The sequence below is a fragment of the Bos taurus genome, chromosome 11 (genome assembly GCF_002263795.3).
Source record: "Bos taurus isolate L1 Dominette 01449 registration number 42190680 breed Hereford chromosome 11, ARS-UCD2.0, whole genome shotgun sequence".
In the NCBI taxonomy this organism is placed as follows: domain Eukaryota; kingdom Metazoa; phylum Chordata; class Mammalia; order Artiodactyla; family Bovidae; genus Bos; species Bos taurus.
Window position 1 is genome coordinate 3,641,770 of NC_037338.1, and position 16,403 is coordinate 3,658,172.

A 16,403-nucleotide genomic window follows, 5' to 3' on the forward strand; every position below is an offset into this window, starting at 1 on the left:
GATGGCTGGCACAGGATGGGTGCTCAAAAATATCTGCTAAATTGAATCAAATCTCAGGAGAAGCCGGTTTTATGGCAGGACTCAATGGCAAGAGCAAGTGTGATAAGGTGGACCAATCAATTAAACCAGTGGTGTGTAACCCTGACTGCACATTAAAACCACCCAGGCAGGCCTTTAAAAATCCTGATGCTTGGGCCCCATCCTTGGCAATTCTGACTTAATTGGTTTGGGGGTAGAGGCTAGACAGCTACAATTTTTTCAGACTCTCCAGATGACCCCAACATGGAGCCAAGTTAAAGAATTTCTAGAATGAAAATTGCTGAGCACACACCACGCAGCAGGTGTCGGGCCCCGCTGAGTGAGGCCTTGTGTAGAGTTGAGCGAGACGAGGTCCCGCCGTCTGTGAACCTGTTGACTAATAGGGGAAACAGATCTGTGTGTGATGATAACGTAAAAAAGTGCTGTAGCACATTTATGTATACTTGCTTTGGGAGTACAGATGAGAGATGAACTGATTCATTCTTGAGGAAATTGGAGGGAGAAAGACTGCCCAGAGGTAATGATATTTGAACCTTATAGGAGGGGACTGATGCTGAAGCTGAAACTCCAACACTTTGGCCACTTGATGCGAAGAGCCAACTCACTGGAAAAGACCCTGATGCTGGGGAAGATTGAGGGCAGGAGGAGAAGGGGGAAACAGAGATTGAGATGGTTGGATGGCATCACCGACTCAATGGACATGGGTTTGAGCGAACTGCAGGAGACGGTGAAGGACAGGGAGGCCTGGCGTGCTGCAGCGCGTGGGATCTCAAAGAGCTGGACATGACTTAGCAACTGAACACCAACAAAACAGGCTTAACTGATACATCCTGGACTGCTCACCTGAAGCCTGTACCAAAATCAGACTGAGAAAACTCTTTGTCCCTTTTTCCTACAACTAACACTTTATCTTGGCCTAGGGCAAAGATGCTCAACTGATGTGCTGGATATACTTTCCCTGATGGGATCTGGGGAGGTCAGAATCCTTAAGGCATTCACCTCCACTTGCAAAAGGCTTTCTTTTATTCACCCCAGCATCCAGGAGAAATGAGTGCCCTGAAGTAAAAATATTTGACAGGCAATGCCATGGGAAGAAGCAAAGAATGGAAGGTACGGGAGGAAGCCCACCCTTAGGAAGAGAAGGTGCTTCTAGAGCAGAGGCCTGCCTTGAGGATCTCCAGGGTGAGACAGCTCCAGGCTCACCCAGCTGTACCAGCCAGAAGACAAGCCATCAAAGGAGGGAGCCAACACCAAAAAGGAGAAGTATCATCAAAATTCACCCCACATTCACAGAATCCTGAAAATGGAAGACAAAATGAAACCAAAAGTTCTCCCACCCTCAGGTTTCGAAAGAAGTAACCAGACACTGGAATGTCCTGCCTCTTACGTAGCTGTTCCTCTCAGTTCCTATATGCAAAGAAACAGGAAAGTGCGACCCACACACAGGAAAACAGATGCAACGAAAAAGCAGGCAGTAGAAACTGCCTGGGAGAGAGGCTCGCTTGTACTTAGCGGAAGAAGACATCAAAGTCATTACAAACATAAAGAAGTGAAAAAAAGATTATGACAATGTTTCATGAAATAAAGAGTATCAATAAAGAGACAGAAGTTTTTTAATTTTTTCATTTATTTGACCGTGCTGGGTCTTCGCTGCTTTGCAGGGGCTTTCTCTAGTTCTGGCGAGCAGGGGATACTCCTCGTTCCAGCGCAAAGCCTTCTCACAGCGGTGATTTCTCTTGTTGTGGAGCACCGGCCCTAGAGTGAGGGCTCCAGTAGTTGCGGTGCGAAGGCTTCTCCTTGTGGGGCCTCTCCTGTTGCAGAGCGTGGGCCCGAGGATGTGCGGGCTCAGGAGTTGTTGTCCTGGGCCCTAGGGCACAGGCTCAGTAGCTGTGGCATACAGGTTTATTTGCTCTGGGGCATGTGGGATCTCCCTGGATCCGGGATCGAACCCATGTCCCCTACATTGGCAGGTGGGTTCTTATCCACTGTGCCACCGGGGAAGTCCAAGAGACAGAAATTCTTAAATAAAAATTAATCTGGTCCCTTACAGGCTTAACTGATACATCCTTTCACTGCAATAAACTGTAACCTTGAGCAAAACAACTTGTGGGTCCTGTGGGTCCTTCTAGCAAATTATTGAGTTTCAGGATGATTTTCGATATTATTAACACAATAATATGCTACTTGCTTGTTTAAATAACAGGGTTTTTTGAGGTATAAATTCATATACCATAAAAACTACGCTTTTGTAGTGTACAATTCAATGGGTTTTACTCTTTGCACAGAAGTGTGCAGCCATCACCACTATCTAAATGCAGAATATTTTAATCACTCCCAAAAGACTCGTCTACATACTAACAGCCACTCCCCATCATCCCCTCCTCCCAGTCCCTGGGAACTACCTGTTTACCTTTGTTTCTATGGGTCTGCCTATTCTGGACGTACTACAGAAATGGAATCATACACTGTGTGGCCTTTTTGTGACGAGCTTCTTTCATTTAGCCCATTATAAAGGTTTATCCGTGTATTGCATGTATCAATACTTCATTGTAAATCATATTCTGCATTTTATTTATCTATTCATTCAATTGATGTTCTTTGGGTTGTTTCTACTTTTTGACTGTTATAAATAATGCTGTCATGAACAATCCTGTAATTTGCCAGCGCTTGTTACTATGTGACTTGATCATCTTAGAGGCTATGAAGTGGTGCCTCATTGTGGTTTTGATTTGCATTTCTCTGGTGACTAATGAGGTTGGGCATCTTTTCATGTACTTACTGGTCATTCATACATTTTTTCTGGAGAAATGTCTGTTTAGATCCTTTGCTCATTTTCAGTTGGGTTCTCTTTATTGCTGGGTTGTAAATCTCCTTTATGTATTCCACAATACATAAAGGTAAAAGCTCCTTAAATGCATATGATTTCAAGATGTTTTCTCCTATTCTGTGTGTTGTCTTCATGTTCTTGATGACACTCTTTGAGTCACAAAAGGTGTTGATTTTGGTAATGCCCAAGCTATCTATTTTTGATTGCTGTTGACACTTTTGGTGTCACATCTAAGGAATCATTCCCTAGTCCAAGCCTGAAGCGATTTATTTCTATGTTTTATTCTGATATCTTTACAGTATTAGCTTTTACTTATAAGTTTATGATTGACTTCTGAGTTAACTTTTGCATATAGTATGAAGTAAGAATCCAATGTCTTTTTTTTTTTTTTGGCAATACATATCCAATTGTCCTAAGATAATCTGTTTAACAGGCTATTCTTCCCTCAGCTGAACTGTTTCGGCATCAGTAAAATCAATAACTCAAATATAAGTCTTTATTTCTGGGCTCCCAAGTCTATCCTATTGATCTTCATGCCTATCCTTATGTTATCTTGATGACTTGTAGCTTTATAGTAAGATTTGAAATTAGTCAGGGTAAGTCCTTCAACTTTATTTCCTTTTTCATGATTGTTTTGACTATCTGGGTTTTTCCCCTATTTCCATATACATTTTTAGATCAGCTTGTCAATTTCTGCAAAGAAGCTAGCTGGGATTTTGATAGGGATTATGTTGAACTGAAGATCAATTTGGGGGAATATTGCCATCTTATATACGTGAAGTCTTCTGATCCATCAACATGGGATGTCTTTCCATTTACTTATATTTTCTTTAATTTCTTTGAACAATGTTTTGGATTTTTAGCATACAAAATCTTGAACTTTGTTAAATATATTCCTGACTTTTTAAAATTATTTTGGTGCTATTGCAAAGCGAGTTTTATTAATTTGATGTTTGGATTGCTTGTTGCTAGTTTATAAAAAATACTGATGTTATATTCTTCATCCTTGCTGAACAGGTTTACTCTAATTAAAAAGGAAAATGATTCCTTAGCCTTTTCCATATACATGAAGAAGTGGAAGTGTCAGTTGCTCAGTTCTGTCCAACTCTTTGTGACCCCATGGACTGCAACCTGCCAGGCTCCTCTGTCCATGGAATTCTCCAGGCAAGAATACTGGAGTGGGTAGCCATACCCTTCTCCAGGGAATCTTCCTGACCCAGGGATTGAACCTGGGTCTCCTGCATTGTAGGTAGATTCTTTACCATCGGAGCCAACTCTGCAAATAGTTTTACCCTTTCCTCTTCAGTCTGGATGTCTTTTCTTTTCTTTCCTCCTTGTCTGCTTGCCCTAGATAGACCCTCCAATATGATATTGCATGGAAGTGGAAAGAGGAGACATCTTTGTCGTCTTCGTTGTCTTAGAGGTAAAACATTCAATCTTTCATCAAGTGTAATCTTTGCTGTGGGGTTTTCAAAAATATTCTTTGTCAATTTGAGGAAGTTCTCTTTAATTCCTAGTTTGTCGAATTTTGTCAAATCACGCGGCTTTTTTTTGGTCATTTATTAATATATTTCCTTAATTGATTTTCAGATGTTAAACTTACATTCCTGGGATAAATCCCACTTGGCCATGGCATATAACCTTTTCCAGGTTACTAGGTTCAGTATGCTAGTATTTTCTTTGGTGGGGGAGGATTGCTTTTTTATATAATAAGGAATATAGATTTGGAGTTTTCATTTATTCTAGTGTCTGTGTCTGGTTATGGTATCTGAGTAATACAGGTCTCGTATAAAGAGTTTGAAAGTGTTTCCTCCTCTTCTAGTTTCTGTGAGAGTTTGCAAAGAGTTTTCTAAATGCTTGTTAAAATTCATTAGTCAAGATATCTGGGCCTGAGGATTTTTTTAATGGAATGCTATAAAGTTACTAATTAAGTTTTTTTCTTATTAAAGTTCTATACAGATTTTCTACTTTTTTTCAGTTAATTTTATTTGTTTCTGTCCAGGGATCTCTTCATTTCATCTAAGTTTTGTAGCTTGTTAAAATTGCTCAGTTTTCCTTTATAATCCTTATTATTGATATAAATGGTCAGTAGTGATGTCTCCTTTCTTACTCCTAATCCTAGCAATTTGAATCTTCTCTTTGTTTCATGGCCAAGCTAGCTAAAGGTCTGTCAAAATTGTTAATATTTTCAAAGAACCAACTTTTAATTGTATCAATCTTTCTTCTTTTTTCTATTCTGCATTTCATTAATTTCAATTCTAATCATTTTTATTTCCTTTTTTTAAAAATTTTTCTAGCTTCTTAAGGAGAAAGGTCAGGTTACTAATTTTAAGTCTTTTTTTTTTTAAATATAGCTGTTTCCAGCCATAAATTTTCCTCTAAGCACTGCTTTAGCTGCATTGCAAAAGTTTTGATACATTGAGTTTCCACTGAAATTTTTCTGAAAATGTTTTCTCACTTCCCTTTTGAGTTCTTTTTGACCCCTTGGTTATTGAATGCTGTGTTTTTTAATTTCCACCTACTTGTAATTTCCATTTGTCGTTGATTTCAATTTTAATATTACGGGTGTCAGAGAACATACTTTGTATGGTATCAATCCTTTTTAATTTATTGAGACTTTTTAATGGCCTGTCAAACAGCCTATCCTGTAGAATCTTTCATACATAATTGAGCAGTATCTCAGATCTCTCCAAAGTTCCCCCAGGTAAGTCTTCCTCATTCTTTCCTTTTAGGTTAATTGGTCAGCCTTTTGCTAGCTCCACCTGGTATCACCACCTTAGGCGGTTGCACTGTTAAATAATTACTACTGATTCCTTTCAGCAAATGCTTTGTGGATAGGGCCATTTGCACCAAATAAACCCTGAGTCAGGTCAAATAAAGACATTATACAGAGCGAAGTAAATCAGAAAGAGAAAAACAAATATCACATATGAATGCTTATATATGGAATCTAGAAAGAGGGTACTGGTGAATCTATTTACAGGGCAGGAATGGAGACGCAGACACACAGAACAGGCTTGTGCACACAGTGGGGGAGGAGCTGCTGCCGCCGCTAAGTCGCTTCAGTCGTGTCCGACTCTGTGCGACCCCATAGACGGCAGCCCACCAGGCTCCCCCGTCCCTGGGATTCTCCAGGCAAGAACACTGGAGTGGGTTGCCATTTCCTTCTCCAGTGCATGAAAGTGGCTCCTCCGTCCATGGGATTTTCCAGGCAAGAGTACTGGAGTGGGGTGCCATTGCCTTCTCCGGGGGGAGGAGAGAGTGGGACAAATTGAGAGAGTAGCAGTACCACATATATATTACCATACGTAAAATAGACAGTCAGTGGGAATCTGCTGTGTGACACAGGGAGCTCACCCCAGTGCTCCGTGACAACCTAGAGGGGTGGGATGGGGTGGGAAGCGGGAGGGAGGTTCAAGGGCGAGGAGACACATGAATACCTATTCATGTCGATGTATGGCAGAAACCAACACAATATAGTAAAGCAATTATCCTCCAATTTAAAAAAAAAAAAAAAAAAAGACAAGCCCTGAGAATGGAGCTTTTCCGGTAAGCTGTCAGGTCAGTCAAATAGTGAGGACTCCCTGGGGACATGGCTTTATGAAGTGCTCCAAATCCTTTTTTGCCCCTCTGGTGGCTGGGAGGCTGCTGGCTTTCACAGCTACCATGACAGCAGGGCTGTTGGGTTTCAAGGTTACGTATATCCTCCAATGAAAACACATATAAACACAAATATATCTTGCTTGAAAGTGAAAGTGTTAGTCACTCAGTCAGTTCTGACTCTTTGTGACCCCATGCATTGTAGCTCATCAGGCTTCTCTGTCCATGGAATTCTCTAGGAAGAATACTGGAGCGGGTTGCCATTCCCTTCTCCAGGGAACTTCTAAACTCAGAGATCAAACTCAGGGATCAAACCAGGTCTGCTGCATTGCAGGCAGATTCTCTACCATCTGAGCCACCAGGGAAGCCCTCTTATCATGCTTAAAGGCCCCCAGAGAAATTCTCATGTAGGTTGGTTCTAGTCCCCCAAATAGCACTTTAGATGATCTAAGTCCACATGTTTATCAGAATCCCTGGTCAGTTTGTTAAAATATAGATTTCTTGGCCCATTTTCAGAGTTTCTGATTCGGTTCTGGTGTGGAACCTGGGAACTTCTGTTTCTAGCAAGTTTAGAGAAGATGTTAATGCTGTTGTTGTTTAGCGACTCAGTCATGTCCGACTCTTTGCAACCCCATGAACTGCACATCAGGCTTCCCTGTCCTTCACCATTGTTCAAACTCATGTCCATTGAGTTGATGAGGCCATACAACCATCTCATCCTCTGTCGACCCCTTCTCCTCCTGCCTTCAATTTCTGCAAGCATATCAAGGCCTTTTCCAATGAGTTGGCTCTTCACTGATATCAGGAGGCCAAACTATTGAACTTCAGCTTCAGCATCAGTCCTTCCAATGAATATTCAGGACTGATTTCCTTTAGGATTGACTGGTTTGATCTCCTTACTGTTCAAGGGATTCTCAAGCGTCTTTTCCAGCACCACAGTTTGAAAGCATCTATTCTTTGGCACTCAGCCTTCTTTATGATCCAACTCTCATATCCATACATGACTACTCGAAAAACCATAGCTGTTGTTAGGGAACCACATGTTGAGAGTTTCTAAAAGATGGCGATGTCTTCCCACAGATACACTTCTAGGATACCTTCTTCTCTTATGTTGTGATGCTTAGGGAATGCATAGTACCGTATTTACTAACAGACTTGGCTCCCTTTTCTCTTGATAATGTTCACTCTACACTGAAACTGTGGTCCCATTCCTTGCCATACTGAAAATGTAATTAATCTTTATAAGATTAAAAAGTGAATTACACAGCAATCAAATGACTAATGTTATTGGAAGCTGGACTATTTTTAGATGTTTGTGAATTTAAATGTTACTTTAAAAATTTTTTTGTTGTTGATTTCTTTTTAAGTCAGTAATTTAAACATTATCTTGGCTGGATTAAAGTTTTGCTTTGCTTTGCTTAGTCGCTCAGTCCTGTCCATTCTTTGCGACCCCATGGGACTGTGTCCATGGGGATTCTCCAGGCAAGAACACTGGAGTGGGTTACCATGCCCTCCTCCAGGGGATCGTCCCAACCCAGGGATGGAATCTAGGAATCCCGTATTGCAGGCGGATTCTTTACCAGGGAAGCCCTGATTAAAGTTAACAAGGCCATAAAATGTATTGTCTGAACACTTTTGAGAACACTTTTTAGAATGAAAGGTGTAAAGTGAGAATGTCCCAGCTATACCAGGTTTATAATGGTCATCCTAATTTTAGAAGATAAAGTATATAAGTATTTTTGCATTTCCACAAGTTTGATTTCTTTTTTGACTTTAATTTTATGCTAGGGTTAAATTTCTGTTGATATTTCTTTCCATTTATCTGAAGAAATAATAGAAAGCTTTTTTTGAGTAAATTTCTTTTCATAAGAGAAAAAAGTCAGAAAATAAACTTCAAAAATAGTTTTATATTTACTTATTTTAATTCCAGACTGTTGTCCTCGTTTGGCTTTTGGTGACATAGGGAAGCTCAGATCTAAATGTTAGAGGAGTTTTGTTTAATTTTCATTTCTAACAGGTTAACATCTGCTCTTTTTAAAGTAAATTGTACATTGTTGCTTTTATACATGAGAGATGTGAGCTCCGACTAAGTGTTCTGGTTTATTGAATTAGTTTTCATTAAAGAATTTTTTTTCTGATAAAGACGAAGATAAATGTTCATATTCAGTCCATTGTTTCTCTTCCTCAAGAGAAATATTGTCTTAAAGTCCTATTAAAGAGAAGTTTTTCTTCTAAAACTTCAGACTCTTTTGTATTTCCCTTCTACGGAAAAATAGAACTTTGGGAGAGAGGTGTAAGGAGCTGATATTTCGTGAGTCTATAAATGTATATTTAAACAATACGCCAGGACAGTCTGGAAGAGTGTTAGCAGCTCCTGTCTTCTTTTTGCTTATCTGTATCATCAAAGTATGATTTTAATTTTTGCTTATTTCTAGGTTGAATGTTGTTTCCTAGACGTGGCCGAAGGACCCCGGGAAGCGCTCTCCCCAAAGGGCCAGCGCGGCTCCCGGGGTCGCGGCTCTCTCCGGGGCCTTCTTCCTCGGGAATGCGTCAGGACCTCCAATCCTCAGTATACTTGAGGGCGAAAACGCCATCGTCCAATTAAAGGGCAGAAGTTCAAGAACTCCTTGCAGGCGATTTCGTCATAGCGGACAGCGAGTTTTGAAGGAACCTACACGAAACGCCGCGGAGGAGGACCCGCCGGGTGAGGGCGGGCCTGCCGGGAGCTGGGGAAGCGCGCATGCGTGGCGAGGGGGCGGGGCCGGCGTGGCCTCCGGAGCAGCGGCGGCGGCAGCGGCGGCGGCGGCGGGCTAGGAGCTGCAGCGCGGGTTGCGGGTTCGCGGCTGGGGTGGGCGCCGCGGGCCGGGACAGAGGGACCGATACCTGGAGCCAGACCGCAGCCCAGGACTTCGTGACCCAGAGGCGGCGCTGCTGCTGCGGGTCGGGCGCGCGCCCCGGCTGCACCGAGGACGGCCGGGAGGCAGGGCGCGGGCGCCGCGGGCCCGGACGCGCCAGGTAGGTGGCCGGGCCGGGAGTATCGCGGCGGCTGCGAGCCGCCGGAGACCGGGATGCTCCCCGGGCGGAGTTGGGGCGCGGCGCACACCTCGACGCCGGGCGCGCCGGACGCGTACGGCGCCCGCGGTTGTCATGGAAATCGTACAGCCTAGCGGTTCCCGGGCGGTGGCGTCTTTGGAGAACAATCCGACCCCAGCGACCCCCAGCCGTACGACACCTCGGGCCGCCAGGGGCTGAGGGGAGCCGGGATGCGGGGACGCGGCGCCCCCGAGGCCAGGCAGGTCGCGGCGCCTGCTTGGTGCATCTCCAGGACTGAATCTTAGTGACTCCAGACGCCGAGGCCTCGCGGTGTTTCGGGTGTAAACAGAACCGGCTTAAAATAAACATGCCTCTCGATGTAGGAAATCTGGTCCCATCCTTCCAAACTCTGACCTTTTCTGCCGGTCCACAGCCCCCAACAACATTTCTGACATCTTTGCTTTTGATATTTTCTTTCTTTATGGCTTTGCTAGTCAATGAATTGAGGCCCGAAAGACCTGCAGGGTTTCTGTGACCGGCTCTTGAAAAGCCAGTCCTGAATGTGTAGGCCATAGGAGATTGAAACACTCAAAACGTCAACGGTAATTTACTCCTTTGTGGGCTAAGGGAGCTGTGATGGGGTCTGATGGGCTCCGCTCTCTCTCCCCTTGTCGCCTGCCCTCTGACATTACATAATCATGTATTCCTCCTGCCCCGAGTTCATCCATAATGACAGGTCATGAAAATAATCCTCTGGGTAAGAAAAAAGTGTAGGCAGTAGTAAAGTCCATCTTGTCTTCTTGCTTTGCCACTGAATAGGTTTTGTGTTGGGAGACTGCTTAAGAGTGGAATTTGGTTCGCCACCTGCCCATTTGGGCATCTAAACCGAGGGAGCAGGGGGTGGGGTGGCAGTTTGAATGTTGCAGTGAGATTCTGCCTGATTCATCTCTGTGCACGGTGGATGGTATGGATTGTGGGCAGTAGGGCTGGCGATGGAACGAGCTGTCTTGTATGCCAGTCCTGCATCTGCCAGTTGCTACCTCTGTTTTCCAATTTTCTCATCTCTGGAAGGTGAGAACAAAACCTACTGTGCTGAGTTTGTTTTGGAATCTAGATGCTGTTGGCATTGGTAAGTGCACATAGGCTAGCTATAGGTTGTCCTAGAACGAAGCCTAATTTTTCTTTGAAGACAGACTTTCTTTATCAGGAATTTTTGCCTTTGGATTTAGGCTAGGACCTTTGTTTGGGAGGGTTCTTTGTGGAAATGCTTATTTCTGGAAGAGTCGATTCACTGGTTTCTTGGAATAAAGTTGAAATGATGGTGCCCGTGTGGGAAGGTCAGTGTAGCTGTGCAGAGGTTTGGTGTCAGGAGGCCGAGGTGCTGCCCCAGGGGTCATCGCATGTGACTGGAGTCCACGAGGCCTTGTTCTCTGTGGTGTCTCATAAACAAGCCAAAGTTACAGTTATAGGGAGAGTTTGCCCTGAAGACAGGGCTTAAAGAAATAAATGCTGGAAAAATTCATAGAAAGGAAGGCTGTATTTCCACTGAGCTCAGTGGTAGAATCATTTGTATTTATTCTGTTAGCTACTTTATTTAGCTTTTTCATTAGGCTTAGGCCATCTCAGAGTGTTAGTTTGCTCCGGTGCAAGTACTGCCTCCTGTCTAGACTCAAGAGTAGACATTATATCCTATCGTTTTTGGAAACTGGATATTTTGTTGTATTGCTGTTAGACTTTAAGCCATTAGTAATTAAAAAAAATCAATTTAGGGAAAGGATGAAATCAAATAATGTCCATGAGAGGTGGTTGTACGCTGTAAAGCACTCGACAGACCGGTTGTATCTGATAGAACCACTGACCCTTCAGATCCCTTTAGGCAGTTGCCTGCCTGGGAGCATTCTCCTCAGCCAGCAAATCTACAAACGCACCCGAGGAATGGAACTAAAAAGCCCGTGGGACAGACTGACCCTCCCACCCCCAACCCATGGCGTAACATGTCAAGAATTCAGTGAAAGCAGAGGCGGAGACAAGGGACCAAGACTATTTTATCCTGGTTTCTGATGGAAAACTCCTTTAGAGATTATGCATTCCAGGAAGGGCCCTGTGGCATCATCAGCTGCTCACAGCATCAGGAGCCTTTGGCTTTCACCAGGGAAAAGCAGCACGCGTTTGCAGAGAAGAAGGCTTGATTACGTCTTTGCTACTTCTGTGGAACTTGGTTAAGGAGCTAGTCCTAGTCTTGAGAGATCCTTCAACACAGCTTTTTCCAGTGTCCTGGAGCAGAAGCTTTGTGAGGAGAGCCTTTTCTGGGGAGACCAGTACTAAGACTGGGGCAGGCTGGCTTCATTTTGTCTCTCTGTACTTTTAAGAAAAATACCATCGTGAACTTAATCCCCAGGAATTTACCTGTGTTTCTGTGCATATGCACACGTTGGTCTCTTAAAATCTTTTAATGTATTACTTCAGATTCGCTGAAAACTTGTAAGAATAATCCAGAGTTCCCAAATACCCTTTACCCAGATTCTCCAAATGTTGACATTTGCTTTATCCTCTCTCATGTTTGTGTGGGATCACTCCTCTCTCAGGACTTCCCAGGTGGCGCTAGTGGTAAAGAATCTGTCTGTAATGCAGGAGACAGGGGTTCAATCCCTGGGTCAGGAAGATCCCCTGAAGGAGGGCATGGAAACCCACTCCAGTATTCTTGCCTGGAGAATCCCATGGACAATGGAGCTTGGTTGGCTATAGTCCATGGGGTCACAAAAAGCTGGACACTACTGAAGTGACTTAGCACGATGCACACCCTCTTTTCTGAAACGTTTAATGTTAAGTTGTAGACTTGATACGCTTTTATTTATTGTATGTTTTATAATAGTAAGGACATTTTCTTACAAAACAACAGTATGAAGATTAAAAATCAGGAAATTAAATGTCGACGCAGCACTAATCATCTACAGATCTTTTTCAAGATCTTGCCAGTAGCCACTTTAGCGCAAAAGGAAATGCAAGATTATGTGTTGTGTTAAACTGTACTGCCTTTTTAGTCTCCTTTAATCCAGAGCAGTTCCTGAGTCTTTCTTTGAATTTCCTGACTTTGACAGTTTTGGAGACAGTTACCTGTGTTTTGGATAATGTCCCTCAGTTTGGGTTTGCATGCGGTTTCCTCCTGCTTAGATTCACTTTATGCACTTTTGGCTGATGCGGCACAGGGGTGATATTGTAGGCATCTTAGCTGGTGGGAGGCAGACGCTCTTGATGAGTCCCATTCTCTAGTCCTAACTTTCATCACCTGATTAAGAGGGTGTCTGCCTGTTTTCCTCACTGAAAGTTACCATTTTCCCTTTGTTGTTAACATGTATATCATAGTAAGATCGCTTGGGACTATGTAAATGTGCTGCTTTAGAATCCATTGATGAGTCTTACCAGATCAGTTTTGATAGTTGACAGATGGTGACTTTCTAATTCATTGTTTCTTTCCATGCTTATTAGTGGGAGTTGTACTAAAAGGAAGATCTTTACTTTCTCCCTCATTTACTCTAATTTACGTCTCTGCACTCACAAATACCTGCTTTATGCAACATAGTTACTCTCATTATTCATTTTTTAAAAAATTCTGGCTGTGCTGGCTCTTCCTGGCAGCTGCTGGGCGTTTTCTGGCTGCCTCATGCACAGGTGCTCCTCTGGTTGTGGTGTGTGGGCTCAGTAGTTGTGGCATGCAGGCTTAGATGCCCCCCGGCACGTGGGGTCTCAATTCCCTGACCGGGGATTGAACCTGTGTCCCCTGCATTGAAAGGCTTATTCTTAACCACTGGACCACCCAACAAGTCCCCTGTTTATTTTTCTGCTTAAATTGTCCCAGACTTGGCCTGCAGGAGCCCCTTCCAGCTGGCTCCTAGGTCCTTTTGACATGTCCTCCTCGTTCTTTGGGAACTTTTTTACTTTCTGGCCCCAAACTGCCTTGTACTTTCTAGTCCTGAATTCAGCCATTTCCCCTAAGAGTTCAAGTTCCTTTTCGTGGAGAATGGAATTGAAAACCCAGATCTGGGTGCCAGGTGTGCTCCTTGCTGCTTCTAGGCCTCCTCAGTGGACGGGTGTTCTCACTGGAAATATAAATGGAGACCCATTATACAAAATTGTCTCTGATTTGCTTTAATGCGGTGTCCTGGAGACCTGTATGTACTGACATGAAAAGTTTGGTCTGTATTCCAGAGTGTGAGTGTACCGTAATTTACCTATCTTTTTTGATCTACATTTAGGTTGTTTCCATTTTTCTGCTCTAAAAATAGTGTGGAATCTGTGAACCACATCATTGTCAACACAGATGTTTCAGTCTTCTAGATTTCCAGAAGTAGATTTTCTGGGTTCAGTTCAGTCACTCAGTTGTGTCCAACTCTCTGTGACCCCATGGACTGCAGCACGCCAGGCTTCCCTGTCCATCACCAACTCTCAGAGCTCGCTCAAACTCATGTCCATTGAGTTGGTGATGCCATCCAACCATCTCATCCTCTGTTGTCCCCTTCTCCTCCTGCCTTCAATCTTTTCTAGCATCAGGGTCTTTTCTAAGAAGTCCGTTTTCCCCATCAGGTGGCCAGAGTATTGGAGCTTCAGCATCAGTCCTTCCAATGAATATTCAGGACTGATCTCCTTTAGGATGGACTGGTTGGATCTCCTTGCAGTCCAAGGAACTCTCAGGAGTCTTGTCCAACACTACAGTTCAAAAGCACCAGTTCTTCAACGGTCAACTTTCTTTATGGTTCAGCTCTCACATGCATACGTGACTATTGGAAAAACCATGACTCTGACTATATGGATATTTGTTGGTAATGTCTCTGCTTTTTAATATGCAGTCTAGGTTGGTCATAACTTTTCTTCCAAGGAGCAGGAGTCTTTTAGTTTCATGGCTGCAGTCACCATCTGCAGTGATTTTGGAGTCCAAGAAAACAGTCTGTCACTGTTTCCATTGTTTCTCCATCTACTTGTCAAGAAGTGATGGGATTGGATGCCATGATTGTTGTTTTTTGAGTGTTGGGTTTTAAGCCACCTTTTTCACTCTCTTTCACCTTCATCAAGAGGCTCTTTAGTGCCTGTTTGCTTTCTGCCATTAGAGTGGTATCATCTGCGTATCTGAGGTTATTGATATTTCTCCCTGCAGTCTTGATTTCAGCTTGTGCTTCATCCAGCCTGGCATTTTGCATGATTTACTCTGTAGGTAAGTTAAATAAGCAGGGTGGCAATACACAGTCTTGTTGTACTCTTTTCCCAACTTGGAACCAGTCTGTTGTTCCATGTCCAGTTTAACCTGTTGCTTCTTGACCTGCATACAGGTTTTTCAGGAGGCAGGTAAGGTGGTCTGGTATTCCCATCTCTTTAATAATTTTCCACAATTTGTTGTGACCCACACAGTCAAAGGCTTTGGCGTAGTCAATAAAGCAGGAGATGTTTTTCTGGAATTCTCTCGCTTGGAGAATTTTGAGCATTACTTTGCTAGCATGTGAGATGAGTGCAATTGTGTGGTAGTTTGAACATTCTATGACATTGGCTTTCTTTGGGATTGGAATGAAAACTGACCTTTTACAGTCCTGTGACCACTGCTGAGTTTTCCAAATTTGCTGACATATTGAGTGCAGCACTTTCACAGCATCATCTTCTAGTATTTGAAATAGTTCAGCTGGAATTCCATCACCTCCACTAGCTTTGTTTGTAGTGGTGGTTCCTAAGGCTCACTTGACTTCACGTTCCAGGATGTCTGGGTCTGGGTAAGTGATAACACCATTGTGGTTACCCAGGTCATTAAGATCTTTTTGTTTCTGGGTTAATGCATAATATTAAATACATAACTTTGCCAAATTGCCGTCCTCGCCCCATCCCATTTCCAAGGGGCTTTATCTCTCTTTTCATCAGAGCACAGATAATGTGTGAAATTGCCTTTTCCCCTTTAATTCAGCCAGCACTGAACTGAAGAGTACTAATATTGTTAATTTTTGCCAAACTAGTGGATTAAGAATGTTACTTTTTAAATTACATTTCCCAAATTACCAAAAGTATTGAAAACCTTTTCTTTCTAGTTTTTATTTTAGCTGTGAGTTACCTGGTCATATCCTTTGTGGGCTTCCCTGGTGGCTCAGACAGTAAAGTATCTGCCTGCAATGCTGGAGACCTGGGTTCGATTGCTGGGTTGGGAAGATCCCCTGAAGAAGGGAATGGCAATCCACTCCAGTATTCTTGCCTGGAGAATTCCATGGACAGAGGGGCCTGGTGGGCTACAGTCCATGGGGTTACAAAGAGTCAGACACGACTGAGCGACTTTTTTTTCCCATCCTTTGTGGATTTACCTGTTCATATCTTTTGTGGATTGCCTGTTCACATCCTTTGCCCATTTTTCCTTATTAGGTTGTTTATCGTACTGTACTGTGGAACGTACTAAAGTTTGGACCCTCCAGTTGGCTGTGTGACTTTGGGGAAGGAGCATCATCTTTCTGTGCCTGGTTTTCTCATCTGTAAAACTGAAGGCAGTGGCAACCCTAGAGGCTTGTCGCGGGGGTGAACGAGTTGGGACCCGTCGGGTGTGTGGAGCGGCGCCTGACGCCGGCAGAGCTCCCAGGGACTGAAGCTTAGGACAGGGTTATATGGTGAGCATGTGCTGGAGCCCACGTGGAACTGGAAATCAGAGCAGCCTCTTCTCGTTGGGCTTAATCTCTTACCCGTCCCTTTTGACATAACCCAGGTGGGAAATAAGAGCCCAGGGCTCCTGGGTGCTCGTCTCCTCTCTTTCAACCTTGCCTGTGCCCTGTCGCATGCCTGCCAGCCAGCCCAGCTGGGCCCTCGTGTCTGCCCGCTGTCCGTCACCTGGGGCAGCTGAGACACCGCGGGCCCTTCCATGTGGAGTCTGCTCGGTTGGGGTCACCTG

The 16,403-nt window shown here is 43.7% G+C and overlaps 1 protein-coding gene across 10 annotated transcripts in view; it reads left to right on the top strand.

Moving 5' to 3' along the window:
* Positions 1-9,390: 9,390 nt before the first annotated feature.
* INPP4A (inositol polyphosphate-4-phosphatase type I A) overlaps positions 9,391-16,403 on the top strand; it is a 121,943-nt gene continuing 114,930 nt past the window's right edge. For all 10 annotated transcript variants that reach the window (XM_059891343.1, XM_059891346.1, XM_059891344.1 and 7 more), the window contains exon 1: positions 9,391-9,481. The gene's annotated coding sequence lies outside the window, so the exon portion shown is untranslated. The remainder of the gene's footprint in view (positions 9,482-16,403) is intronic.